Consider the following 14,654-nt stretch of genomic DNA (forward strand, 5'->3'; position numbering starts at 1 on the left):
TAAAATTGAATATATTTTGTAAACTGTTCGACTTTCTTTCATTTATCCACAACATTCGACCCAATTTAAATTTAAATCATCAGGATATGTTAGCTGAAGGTCTATCCCCCTTTCAAAATTACTATAATCTCCCTATAACAGGGGAGGCTGATAAGGATACATTAAAGCTACTGTCAAAACCCCGATGTGGTAATTTGGATAACAACAACAATAAGGTCAACATCAGTCTCAAATGTAAACGTCTCCCATATATGTGATGTGGATGGGAAGATTTCAGCATTTTTAATTTACAATAAAATAGTCTATGTTTTCTTTAAGCAGTGGGTCTGGTTAATTGATCTAAAGACTAAAAAACCGATTCAATCTGAACCTGTAAATATTTTAGATTGGATACAGCCCTTGAGAGGGGATTTAGACAATAGCGACTATAAGTATGTAGTGTCAGTAGATTCAAATGGCCTATTCACATTTATTATCAAAAATGAAATATATATAATTGAAATTAAGAGTTTAACTGTAAGGTATAAATATAGATTTTCTGAAACTGAATGTGGTTGCCAGTAATTACGGTTTGACATATATCTTTTTCGATAAACATTACATCATCCAGGTAGATGAGTACTTTACAGAAGAAAAAAGATTATAATGTCTGCAGATGAATTCTTTCCGGGAATTTCAAACAACTTCAGCGGTGTATATAAAACGCCTGATGGCTTATTAAATTTCTTTATATATTTAAAAGAGGTTTTGAGTAGTTCGAAAAAGAACCTATCTTTATTAGATATATCTTGTCCCTATAATTGATAAACTCAAATATATATTGTCTACAATAATTTTATCAAATATCACAATTCCAGCGGAAAATTAAATATGTTATGTATCAAATGTAAAAACTAAAAAAAAATGTAAAAATGTATCAAACAAACTTATTTAGGTTCTATGTAAATAAAAATTTTTCCACTTGTTTATTACATTTGTGGTTTTTTGTTTTTTGAAGTAGAATTAATTATCTTGACCAACTGTCATCCGTTTGTGGTTTTTTGTTTTTTTGAAACTGCTATCTGTTTTTTACCGCAATTATCTACAACTTATTTTATTATTTAAAGACAATAGATATATAAAGGATGTTCTCGTTACCGAAAAGTTAATAGCATTTGTTCGTGATCGCGTAGACACCGTGTTATTTTTTATTTCCGAAAGTGAAAAGAAAAAAGCTCTAAACATGTTTATTTGTGAGTTCTGTCAAGTGTCTTTTACGGCGAAACATAATCTTGACAGGCATATGCGAGGTAAACATGGTCAAACTAATTTCGATTGTACCGTGTGTGGAGGAAAATTTTCAAGACGAGATAACTTGAACGTACATCTGAAACGATCTCATGGGTTATCTATGAAACGTGAAGCACCACCACCACCATTACCATCAACCATCGAACATCGATCAAATCTAGAGATGGAAGTTCCCGGTACATCTACTAAACATCAATCAAATTTGGAGATGGTAGTACCAACACCATCAACATCACCACCACCACCACCACCACTAGGTAATAAACGTCATCGATATTCAGCACGTCCAGAGTCCATGATCGAAAACGATGGAAGGGTATGTCAAGTTTGTGGCGATTTACTACCATCACTTATCTCGCTTGAATGCCATCTTAGAACTGAGCATGTTGAAATAATCGATGATAATGTTAAAAAATTTAAGTCTTGTTATAAAAATAGGGTAGTTTGCTATAGAATTGATGGAGCTCAACCTGATGATGATATACCGTCATATCTATTGAAATGTTGTGAAACAGTTAATCGACTGATTGAACAACATCTCAATAGGAATGGTTCGGTAAAAGCTCAGATTGAGTTATTAGCAAATTATATTAAGTCCGGATTTGATGATGATGACGGGAATGAGGAAATTATTATGTCGGAGAAAAATTTTAATACAACATTTAGAATTATCACTGCCGCCACTGTGTTGAATGAGGTTTATGATGAGATGACTCGGGATGTTCTAACTCAAAGCGAAGAGTTTCAGGAGCGTGGGTCGGGGTGGGCTTTCCACTCTATATCTCACCTGCTCCTGAACATCAATAAATTTGAGCCCATACCCGGGTCATCATATATTCGTTTACCTCAGGATATCGAAAAGAAAAAGGCATCCATCAATATTAAGAACTACACAGAGAAAAATAATGCGAAAAAATAGCTATTTCACTTTAGTTGCCGAAAAAGTAGATAAACTATATAATGTATTAGTCGTATTGCCAATTGTAAATTGGTATTACAACATTTTTGAATTAGTTGAAATAATAGTTGTTAATTTATCCATTTCTTTAGATATAAAACCCAAAGCTTTTATTAATAAGATATTTCAACTAAATATTAGATGAAATAACTACTACATAATACGTTGTTATATCGATATTCAATAGTAAAAAAATCTAATCGTTCTTGTCGGAAATATATCTACATAATCAGAGGTCCATAAACTATTTTAGTAGATGAAATGATTATAAATTGTAACCATTTCAATTAGCTAAATTAACTACTACATTTAACAAACGTATTAAGTATTTTAAAGTAAACAATCTATAAAATTATATTAGTTAAAATAACTGCAACGGTAGGCGAAACTACCACAATTTGGCGGCGCATTGTAATTTATATGTGACGTCATCAACATCTCCGCTTCGGGCTTCAGTTTCATTCGTATAGAAACTACGATCGTGTTAATAAGTGTTCTCGTGTTTCCGAATTGGTACAGTACTAATAATGTTCCAAGACGCCATAGTAGTAGAAAAGGCCAACGTGGTTGCAAATTTATTGGAGAGTTGGGGTGTTTCACAACTAATTAACGATTTTGAATTTAAGTGAAAAGATTAATCATTATGATACGGAATTAGTGCGTTTTCGGTGTGACAATTTTTTTCTGTTGAGCATTTTTTTGTGTTGCGTTTATTATAATATTTTTAGTATAATATAGTCATTTCGTTGTTTGTTAGAATGTTTTCATTCTTGCATTTCGCGTTAATTTCTTAAAATACAATTAAAAGCAATTTTATATTCGGTTTTTTAGTTAGAGACGGAAAATTCGTTAAATCAGGCGTCTCACCGCTGGCGTCTGGCGTCCCGTGATCACCATCGTCGCGTCTGTCGCCAATCGATATTTTTTTTTCTACTACTTTTTTTTTTACCTACGTAAAATAATTATAATTGGTAGTATTTTATTAATATTATATCCTTTTTTTAAACAATACTTTTTCCTTTTCAATGCTTTCACCTTTAATTTTATGTTTTTGCTTAGTAGGTAGATAATGCGCAAGCATTTTACTAATTTATTAAAAAAAGTTAGTTTGAAATTAACCCATTTATGCCCAGAACTATTTTTGGTGTAGTTTTTTGATAAACATTTTATTAGTTGATAGTTGATAAGTATAGAGGGTTGCACACAGGGTTGTTAAGTTTTAAACAATTTGTTTAAAACCTATTGTTTAAAACATGTTTAACTTGTTAACCGGGCATGACGTATCAATACGTCAAAAAATAAATTTTTTTTTTTGTCGTGATATGGATAGTACTACTATAGTAAGTATGATAACTCAGCCAAAAAATCAAAAAAAAAAATCGAAAAAAAAAGTGGCCCGGTTAACAGGTTAAAACACTAACATATGTTTAAAACCAAAGGCTATAGCCGGGTAAGCATGCAAAAAGTGCCCCCAAGCCAAATCAAACTTCAAGTTAGCCATTCGAAAGTGTATGGTTAAAAAAAATTTTCACTTATAATACCACTAAAGGTCAAATTATTTCCGGAAATTTTTTGGAGCTCATGAATATTTTTAAAATTATCCCGAGTCAAAGACTCGGGGTCGTTTACAGTTTTCGAAAAACAAAGCATCCCTTTCTTCAGTATTAAAAAAAATTCTTGTTACAAATTTTATTTTTTTAAATTTATTTCTTCTAAAAACATAAGAAAAACAAAATAACACAAAAAGAAATATTTTTGTTCAAGAAATAATCCACGATTAGCAAAGATAAAAATCATGAGTTTAAATTTAGTTTAAGCTTTTTTAAATTTCAATTATTTCCTGCCCAAAAATGATTCGATGCTTCGTTTTTCAAAAACTGTAAACGACACAAAAAAATGTTTCAAACAAAAATTATGTGGAATTATGTCATTTAACAAACTGTTAAATGGATTTTAAAAATTTCTTAAACATAGTGAAATTTTCATCCACTTCCGGTCTAACCGGAAGTGATAAAGCCACAACGCTAACCTCAAAAGGTAGACCTTTTTGTCCTGTATCGATGTTCCAAATGTCAAATCTGTGGGAGTTATACCACAGGTTATACTTTAGGAGAAAAACGGGGGGTCCCAAAAAGTTGGGACACCCGTATACTAAAACTAAAACAAAATTTACTAAAAACTAACAGACTTATTAATGATTTTCACTTTTCACTATTTAATTCTTTAAATATAGAAACTAATTTAACCCGACTATATTTAATTTACACTTCTTGTATTAACGTCGTATCTTATTACCATCCTTAATCTCTTCGAAATAGGACCAAGCGGGGTCCTATACGCGCTAGAAACGATGGGGGTTCCCCGAATGATATCGATTTCTGATTTAGTACATAAATGGTACGAATATTCGCTAATTTAAAACACATGTTTAAAACAGGTTTTATTTGTTTAAAACTGATTTTTTAAGCAACGTCGTAAAATGGGTTTAAAACAAAAAGAAACAGTTTAAAACAATAAAAAACAGGTGTTTTGTTTAAAATTAAAAAAAAAAAACATGTTTTTTTTCAACCCTGGTTGCACATATTTTAGTCACTGGGTCGTTTTCGACCCGTTGGGCGTAAATGGGTTAATTGATACTTCATTATGGCCTAAATTGGAATAATAAATTGTTTGAATTTGAAACCAGAAGTTAATTAAATTAATTTATTTTGTATTTTTTTTAGCAAAAGGTATTGATATAGAGGTGTTGAAGGAGCTAACATTAAATGACATCGACAATCTAATACTTGCCTCACAATTTGGTCTAACAGTAAAGTTTAGGAAGGCGTTGTTTATATGGAAGACAGAAAATGTTGGTATTTCTTTCATCTTATTATCAATACACATTAGGGTCGGTCAAATTTGATTTTTTTTTTATTCAGCCATATGAATTCTAAGAAAAAAAAATTCAGTAAACCATATCTCTAAATCAATTTTTTAGCTCCCCAATTTTCAATTGTAGTAGGCTGTATGACACGGTAACAAATTTGTTATAAAATTAGCGACATAAATTTCTCTACTGTGTAAATTTCACATTAAAAATGCGCAGACTGTAAACCCATAGACCCATAGAAACTAAACCTATAAACAATAAAATGTCATGTCTCGTGAACTTATTGTACTTTCATGTATTCTTGTGCTATAGCTTTCCTCATGTTTGTATGTATCTTAGTCGCTTTCTTTTGCCATCATCGATAACAAATATTCTAGCTGCTAATTATCCAAACAAAGGTTGTTTCGGTAAAATGTAGGATTTTCTGAGAGAAGTTCATTGTTTAACATCTTTAACATTTTAATACGTCCTTTCCTTGATTGCGTCGCTGCAACCATTTCTTACACTACAATAGACGTTTATTCTACGTTTTTTCAGATAATAAAACACTGATCAAAAGGCTAACTCATGTTGTCGATAGTGCAAACTATAATAGAATCTAATTTTCTTTCATTTAATTTTTGTTCAAACCATTAAGACCAAAATACCTATTAAATAACATGACAATTTATTGACATGTTACCGTATCAAACAATTAATTTTAAAGGCAAAAATTACATTCAAATTTGCTATCAAAGCTGTTAAATTCGCGCGATAAATTTACGTCGTAAATTTTGTATCAAATTTGTTTCCGTGTCATACAGCCTTTATAATGTTTTCTACAACTAGATAAACTTGAAAATCGGGGGGCAAAAAATTTGGTTTAGAGATAGGGTCCACTGGAGTTTTTTTCTTAGAATTCAGTGCAGAATACGAATATGACCGAATAAAAAAAAAATTTTATAGTAATTTGACCCGCCCTAATATACATAGCTATGTATAGAAGTGTTCTTGGAAACTGCGTCGCGTAGGACGAGAGCCGCTGTGAGTTCCGACATGCCCCACAAGCCCATCTCCCTGAATTTCGTGTGCGCTCGACACAGCCTGCTTGGCCAGCCGCATTTCGGATCTCACAGCGGCTCTCGTCCCACGCGACGCAGTTTACAAGAACACCTCTGTACTTATACGGGGTCTCCTACGGAAGTGGGACATAAGGTTTCATAGAGAAAGTACAGTTGCAATAGTAAGAGATGTAAGTATATTTTAAGGGTAGTGTCATGTCTCAATCACTTTCGGTTATACCGGAAATGGCTACAACCTTCATTATTTTTTAAAAAATTTTAATTTTATCTTTTAGCAGTTACATTACTTAATTCTGAAATACTTATACTCGAAGAAATTTTTTGTATCGTTAAAAAAAAATTTCCGGTATAGCCGGAAGTGATGGAAACAACACTACCTTCAAAAAGACATCCTTGCTCTGTATCTATGTGAGAAAATGTCAAATCCATGGCATCTATAGATTCCCTATAATATGCTACGTTTCACTTCCGTTGGACACCTGTATGTATTTATATTACATTGGAAATATTTTAGGGATATCTCACACCACTACCATCCACCGAAAGTGCATGTACAACACCCTCTAGTTTAAGCAGTTGGTTATATGAAAACAGTACTATTGAGGTTGATAAAGAAGGTGAGGAAAATAAGGAAAACGAACACAACATATTCTCACTGGTAATTATTATTTCCATTACTTTTTTTTTATTATGACTTTTAAATATAAATCATTTGTATAAAGGATTTAGAAAAATTACTGCAGTCGACAATAACTGGAAAAATAATACTTCAAGATAGTGGTGCCCAAAAGTTTTTAAGTGTAAAGAATAGACATGCACTCACTACAATCATAGCCCAGTACTTACTAGACCATGACGTAACAGTGGGAAAAGCCGTCTACCAGGATATATTCAAAAAAATTAAAAAAAAATTTCCTAGAGAGGATGAGGTTTGTTATATAATACAATTAAAGTAATAGACGCTAATATAATTGCTGTTCACAAGTAACATATATTGGTGAAAAATTCAAAAGAGGAAAACTAGTAGAAAAGTATTATAATTTGTCAAAAAAATATCGAAACGTTGGTATCATTAAAAGTAAATACAAACGAAAACATTCTACGGACAGTGAGTCAACAAGTAATTCAATTAATGAAGAAAGTGAAGACATTTTAGAAAAAGTAAGTGGTGATAAGGAATGGTTACGATATAATCAGTCTCCTATAGAAATTGTTGAGACAAGTGGAAAAATACTTTTGGCATTAGAAGAAAAGACATTTTAAATGGAAATGTGGATGTGTACGTAAACTGGCCAATCCTTAATCAAAATATTGACCTAACATTGGTAAGAATTTGTTGTAATAGCACTTTTAACTAAATTTATAATTATCCTTAATCGATTTTATTCTCAGTTTGAATTGGATTTTAATGTGCTACACAAAGATAGGTGTCAATTATTATTCTTGAAATGGCCCTCATTTTGTGATAAAATTACCGCAATTTACAAAAGGAACGTCAACGACAAGAAATGTAAACAAATATTAAGCTTACTAGAAAAATGTGATTTGCCGGAAGGTATTTTTATAATATGCCCACTTACCAACAGCTATTAAACTATTTTTATATTTTTAGACAGTCGGAATTACGTTATACTAATCAGCCTCAATGCCATCCTAAAGCCACAATTAATTAAAAAAATAAAGGAAGTTTATAGACCATCCATATTGGATGCGCAAAATTGTTTTACATACTATTTAACCGTAAGACTAAATTATTATTACATTTCATTATAGGAAGTTGTATAACATGTGATGTGTTTTAGGATAAAAGTTACATTCAAACATTTTTAGAAAAGAGAAAGAAGGAATTTGAGGTGCAGCAATGGAGGCTCCAACCAACTATTTTAGTTATTGGGCCAAATATTGAAAATTTAAACGAATTTTACATATATATGAATGACGTTTTATACAAAGTTGAATCCTATCTAAAGGCGGTTTCAGTGACTTTTCAAATTTACTACGTTCTCAATTTGGAATACCAACGTCAGTGTTTGCAGCCTTGGCAATTCATCGAAAAGTTTTTTTTACGAAATACAGGATAATAATATTTCGAACACTGTAACTACACTTATTTCCGAATTAACTTCGTAATTTAAACTTTAGATTTATTTAACGATTAGTTGTTAACTGACCATCTTATAAAATTTTATTTAATTTTGTTAATATGAATTGTTTTTTATGCACAAAATCTTTTGAAAACGTTAAAATTTATCTCAAACATTTGCAATATGTCCACAAGTGTAAAAACACATTGTGCAATTTTTCGTGCACTGCTTGTCCACAAATGTTCCAATCTATGTATTCTTTTAAACGCCACATAACAAAGCATTTTCAACAAAATTTTGTATACATTTTTGTAACATTTCTTATGTAATAAACAATTATTATTTATACGAAATAAATGTGTATTTATTTACCTGTATTGATACCTATCCTATTTAGTCCGATTAACTACTTCATATATAGTCAAAATATCTAGAAAAGTCTAGATAAAATATCTAGAAAGGTCTAGATATAAGACCTAAAAAAAGGAGTTGTAATACCAACAATAATTTTTTACATTGACTAATATAAACTAGATCAATTATCCACATTTTGTCGTTAAAACAACAAGTTATTTTCTATAAAATGTTTATTATTACACATTAAAATTACTATTTCGACTAGATATAAGACCTAAAAAAAGGCGATGTAATACCAACAATAATTTTTTACATTGACTAATATTAACTAGATCAATTATCCACATTTTGTCGTTAAAACAACAAGTTATTTTCTATAAAATGTTTATTATTACACATTAAAATTACTTTTTTGTTAGCTAATACATTACACGAATACTTTAAATCTGCTGTTTATTCAGGTACTGTAACTGAAAACAATAGCTAAGTCTATTTATTTTCCTAAGCATTACTATTAAGATACATTGAAATATCTACTTAATAAATATAAATAGTTAAATTCGCCACTTTAATACTTAACTAATTTCAATTAGTTGTAACACCTATTTTATTTAGTTAGCTAACTTTTAACCACGAATTCTAGGCAATTTAACTAGAATTTAGTTAATCTATCTACAGTTTTTCTCTCTGTGTAGTAAACTTTCATGTTATAAGCGTTATCAAACAATACTGTGTGACTTAAGACAACTCGATATAAAAATAAAACGTTCTCTACAATTTTTAAATAAAAGGGGTGAAGGGTTAAATAGAAGGACACGAAGTAAACGGGTGAGATGGCAAGATATCGCTTCAGCATTCGAATCCCGATTACGAACGGCAGCGATCGTCAATTTAACGCATATAGATCCACAAAAATTTTTGGAAGATTGTGTTCCACTCATTAAATCAAGAATCCGAAACATATTAAAAAAAATGAGCGGAGTAAAAGTGAATGTAGAACTATCAAGTAATTTTATTATTCCCACGACCGAAGAACAGGATATCAAATATTTTAATACACCTAACAGGGTAATATTACAATCTTCATGTATCAACACAATCTTAAATGAATTTATCGAGATAATTTTGGCTCAGGTGAGTTTCTTTCTATGTTTTATAAAAGCATATTAATTAGCTATTATTTTTTTTATTGAGATGAGTGAATTCGCTGAGCGAGATTCTGGTTGGGCATTCCTCTCCCTCAATTATTTATTGGTCTGCATCAATAAATATTCGCCCATCCATGGAGGTAGCTATATAGAGTTGCCTAGTAACTTGAGTAATAGGAAAAAAGGAGCGATTCTTAATATTCGAAATTTAAACGATAATTTGTGTTTTATTTATTGTATGCTGGCTTCTATATATAAAATCAACTCAATAGAGGCACGATCATATAATTATTACAATATTGAAAAGATCTTCAATTTGCAAGGATTAGATTTTCCTCTTAAATTATCGGATATTAGTAAATTTGAAAAACAGAATCCTACAATGTCTATTAATGTTTTCGGATTCAATGATGCTTTAGAATTAGTAGGACCATACTATCATACAAAACAAATAAAAGATAACCATTGTAATTTACTAATTTTGGAAAAAAATAATTTGCATCATTACTGCTTAATACACGATTTAGCTCCGCTATTATTTAAATCTATTACCAAAAATAGAAACAAATTATTTATTTGCGATCGTTGCCCCAACCATTTTAATTCAAAAGATCTACTACATAAACACTCATTAAATTGTAGTGATCATAAAGCAGTTAAATTAACAATTCCCGAAGAAAATACTCTGCATTTAAAAAATTTTAAAGCATTATTTAGGAAACCTTTCGTTATTTACGCAGACTTTGAATCTTTACTAAAAAAAATTGATGGTTGTTCTAATTCGAACTTAAAGTCGTGTATGTTAAATTATTAATTACATGAAGCATGCAGTGTTGCATTTAACATCGTTTGCTCGTTTAACGAGTGCTACAATAGTTTTAAAATGTATCGAGGACAAGATCCTCAAATATGGTTCATTGAACAATTAAAACTTTTAAGTAATGAACTTTACTTAATCCTAAAAGCCAGCACCACAAATCGTATGCATCCCATGACGCGAGCAGAAAGGAACGCATTCCATTCCACAAATAACTGTCCCATCTGCTTTTGTAATTTCACAAACACAAATCCAAAAGTCAAACATCATGATCATTTTACAGGAAAATTTATATCTCCTTTATGTTCCAACTGTAATTTACAAATTAAAGTACACTGAGAGAAAAAATCATCTTTAAATTAAAATGGTGGCGTAGTTAACGAAAAATTCTTGAATTTAGTGAGAAAACGTTTAAGATGAATACTTATTAGTTCAATTTAAAAAATGTTATGATTATTCTAAAAAGTAAGGTTTTTTGCTTTAAAATAGGTAAGACACTTAATACTACTATGAATATATTTTGAAGTAAGCCAGAAAGTTTTTATCGAAAATGTTTACTTATTTTGGGGTAAGATATTTTATGATTGTTTTAAAAGGTACGGTTAGTTCATTTAAAATAGCAAGACACTTAATATCAACAACGGACATATTTCAAAATAAATGATAAAGTTTTGATGGAAAATGTTTACACATTTTGAAATAAGATATTTCATGATTATTGTAAAAAGTACGGTTTTTTGCTTTAAAATAGGTAAGACACTTAATACTACTATGAATGTATTTTGAAGTAAGTCAGAAAGTTTTTATCGAAAATGTTTACTTATTTTGGGGTAAGATATTTTATGATTGTTTTAAAAGGTACGGTTAGTTCATTTAAAATAGCAAGACACTTAATATCAACAACGGACATATTTCAAAATAAGTGATAAAGTTTTGATGGAAAATGTTTACTCATTTTGAAGTAAGATATTTCATGATTATTTTAAAAAGTATGGTTTGTTCTTTTTTTTAAACTTTAAAGACAATTAATATTTAATGAAAAACAAAATAAGTAACCTCTTACTTGCAAATTTATTGTTATTTTACTTCGATACTAGTTTCGAGGTGCTACCTCATCTTCAGTCGAAACTACAAATTTTTAAAAAAATTTTTAAAAAATTAGAAAAACGAAAAAATGTTAACATATAGAACTTACAGTCAAAAATTTTTAGAGATGTACACAAGCGAGAAAAAATTTCTTTATAGAAAATATCAAAGATATGAACATGTTGAAAAGTTTTTTTAAAAAATTATACGTAATAAAATTTTGAAGGTCAAACGGGATAAAAATGGTTGAAGACCGGTAACTAAATAAGAGGTTAAATCTAAAAATAAATAATTACTAACAAATATAATATAATATGAGAAAACTTACGACGATATGAAGATAAACTGACGTGGCATAGGCTGCGAGACTTTTAACGTAGAAAAAACCCGAAAAAAGTTAAAGAAAATTTAGAAAATATGTTAGAAGTCACGCAGCGATGCGGTGGAGGAACCAGAAAAGACGAGACTAAAACGACTTAAACGACTAACGGAGAAGGAAGCGTGGGTAGGGAAACATGTTCGCGAGAGAGGGGGAAAAAATCAGCATTTAAGTTCAAAATCTTTTAAAAATGAAAATATTGGTTTTTGAGTTAATTGAAGTTGATCATTAAGAAGGACAAATTCATTATTATTTTTATGTTTAATAATTTCAAGAATCTCAAGAAAATCAAGTCTTTGACTTTTATTACATTTGTGCAAAAGTTTAATATCTTTGTAATTGATGTTATGTCCTGTTTCAATATGATGTTTGTATATGTTGGAATTAGTTTTATTTTTATGCTCGCGAACACGTGCCCCAAGCGTACGTCCCGTCTGGCCAACATATATGGCATTACAATTAGAGCATCCAATCGAATACAATTAATACAATTAATATTTAGGACGAATATATTTCGAAATAAATGCGAATGTTTTTATAGAAAACATTTACTCATTTCGGATTAAGCAAATTCTCAATCTCTTTAAAAAGTACAGATTGCTTAAATAATTAAAAATAGTAAAGATACGTAATATTTACAACAAACATATTCCGAAATATGTGCGACAGTTTTTATGGAAAACGTTTATTGATTTCTGCTCGCGTAAGAGTGATGTTTAAACTAAGGCATAAACTAAATAAATTAAGGTAAGTTGTTAATACCGTATTATAAATTAAAAATACGTGCTTTGAATTTTGTTATTTAACTGAAAGTTTCAAAATATTTTTTTAAGATTGCGCTATATAATGCAGCTAGCCCTGACAAAGGGACGCGCCGCCATCAAGACGACAAGTCGATTCAACTGGCGCCTGCCATTTTTCTTTATTAATCAAGCAAGTGGTATCTGTAAGTCACCTGTTTGTAATATTGGTAAGTTATTAATATGTATCATACCATCATTTAGTTATCGTTATCAATTTAGCAAATAACAGGTCGGTGCCGTAACGAAGTTGCAGTTTTAATTATAAATATTGTTTTATTTTAAAAATTAATAATCCGAAATACGCTCCTGACCTTTTAAAAGTAGACTGAGAGAAGGAAAGAAAGAAGTGATGGAAAAAGATGCGAAGAGGTCGCTAATTTTTATACCAGGAAAATAACGTTGCATATAGGTATTGGTTGTTTTTTAAGAAAAGGAAGGAAGGGAATAACGGTTTTGGGAGTGGTAGGGATAGATATGAAATAAATACATGTTTGAACACGTTTGGAAGAACAGTGGTTGGAAGCGTTGGTAGTAGTGTTGGTCGTGTCATTACCGTCATTACTAGTGGTTGCTTGAGGTGTAAGTCAGTGAGTGCGTCCAGTCCAGTAGGTCCAGTGGAAAAGATCAAGTAAGTAAAAAATGTATAAGGGTAGATGAAAGTTCTGGTAGAGTCGCGGCTTGTTTATTTTCCGTGACAGTATTGTTCCGAACTTTCCACGGACGGAATTGTAGGATATCTTGTCGTTAGTAGAATTACGGCGGAGTCCGTTGATATCACGTGAACAAAATGGTGGTGGATTTATTAGTATTGTTGTGAGGTTTTCCGCAGGCGGAATTGAAGCATAAAAGTTTTCTCTCGGGTGTAAAAATTAAATTGACTGTTGATTAGAGAAGGCCTTTTCTTTCTTTTTTAAACAATTATATGTTTAGTTTGTGCAGAGGATTGTTTAGCTACGAATATTTTTTTAAATTTTTGGATTGAAAGTCGATTTCCGTTTTTGCTTTTATTGTTGTTATTGTTCTTAATTTTACTAAAGGATATATTATATTTTTTAAAATTTAAAATCCAAGGTTTATTTTTCTAACAGTTACGTAAAGGGAATAGAGGACCTTCCACCTCTTTATACAGCGAAAGGTGGCGCCCGAGACACCGTTGACCGACGTGATTGTGTGGGATACCGAACTACGTCACAGAATTTGGCGTCTATGAGCGAACCGTTGCTTTTGTTAGCGAGCAGCGACTTGTTTCTTACAGAACTTGGATATGAATCGGTAGTATTTTTACAGCCGGGATTTGATTTTTGTTTATTATTTCGAGGCAAGAAAAATAGTGGATTTCGTTTTCTATTAAGAAGAAAATATTAATTTTCGTTTCTTCTCGTTATTGTTTTCTTGTATTATTATTTTATTGTGTTGTGGTACCACCCGTCTACGTAGTACTACTCACGTAGTATTTATCTTTATAATAATAGGAATATAATAAATTTACAATATAATAATGTAGGTATCAAAAGTAATGATTCTGTAACTAAAAACCAAACAACCACCAGAGACATGTGTGAATAATAAATATATCAGGGGACGGAACCACATGGGAACAACTCCTAATTCTCCTTGTCTCTGCGTATATCAAGAAACAGATGGAAACATACTTAGTTAGCTAACGGAAAGTCCGTGTAGTGCCTTGAAGAGAGCAACATCGCCTGGAGAGAAGTTTGAAGAATCCACCACCTGCAGCGTGAGCGAAGGAAGGAGGAAGATTCGAGTTCTGCCTAGGTGACCTCGACAAGAGTAATCCG

General features: G+C 30.9%; 1 long non-coding RNA gene across 1 annotated transcript; it reads left to right on the plus strand.

Annotated features, from left to right (window-relative positions):
- The first annotated feature begins 6,522 nt into the window (after positions 1–6,522).
- On the plus strand, positions 6,523–8,861 carry LOC139431082 (uncharacterized). Its single transcript, XR_011641377.1, has 5 exons — positions 6,523–6,839; positions 6,904–7,506; positions 7,574–7,736; positions 7,794–7,921; positions 7,984–8,861. It is a non-coding gene; the product is annotated as an uncharacterized lncRNA (long non-coding RNA).
- Positions 8,862–14,654: the final 5,793 nt, after the last annotated feature.

The sequence above is a fragment of the Onthophagus taurus genome, chromosome 8 (genome assembly GCF_036711975.1).
Source record: "Onthophagus taurus isolate NC chromosome 8, IU_Otau_3.0, whole genome shotgun sequence".
Classification (NCBI taxonomy): Eukaryota; Metazoa; Arthropoda; class Insecta; order Coleoptera; family Scarabaeidae; genus Onthophagus; species Onthophagus taurus.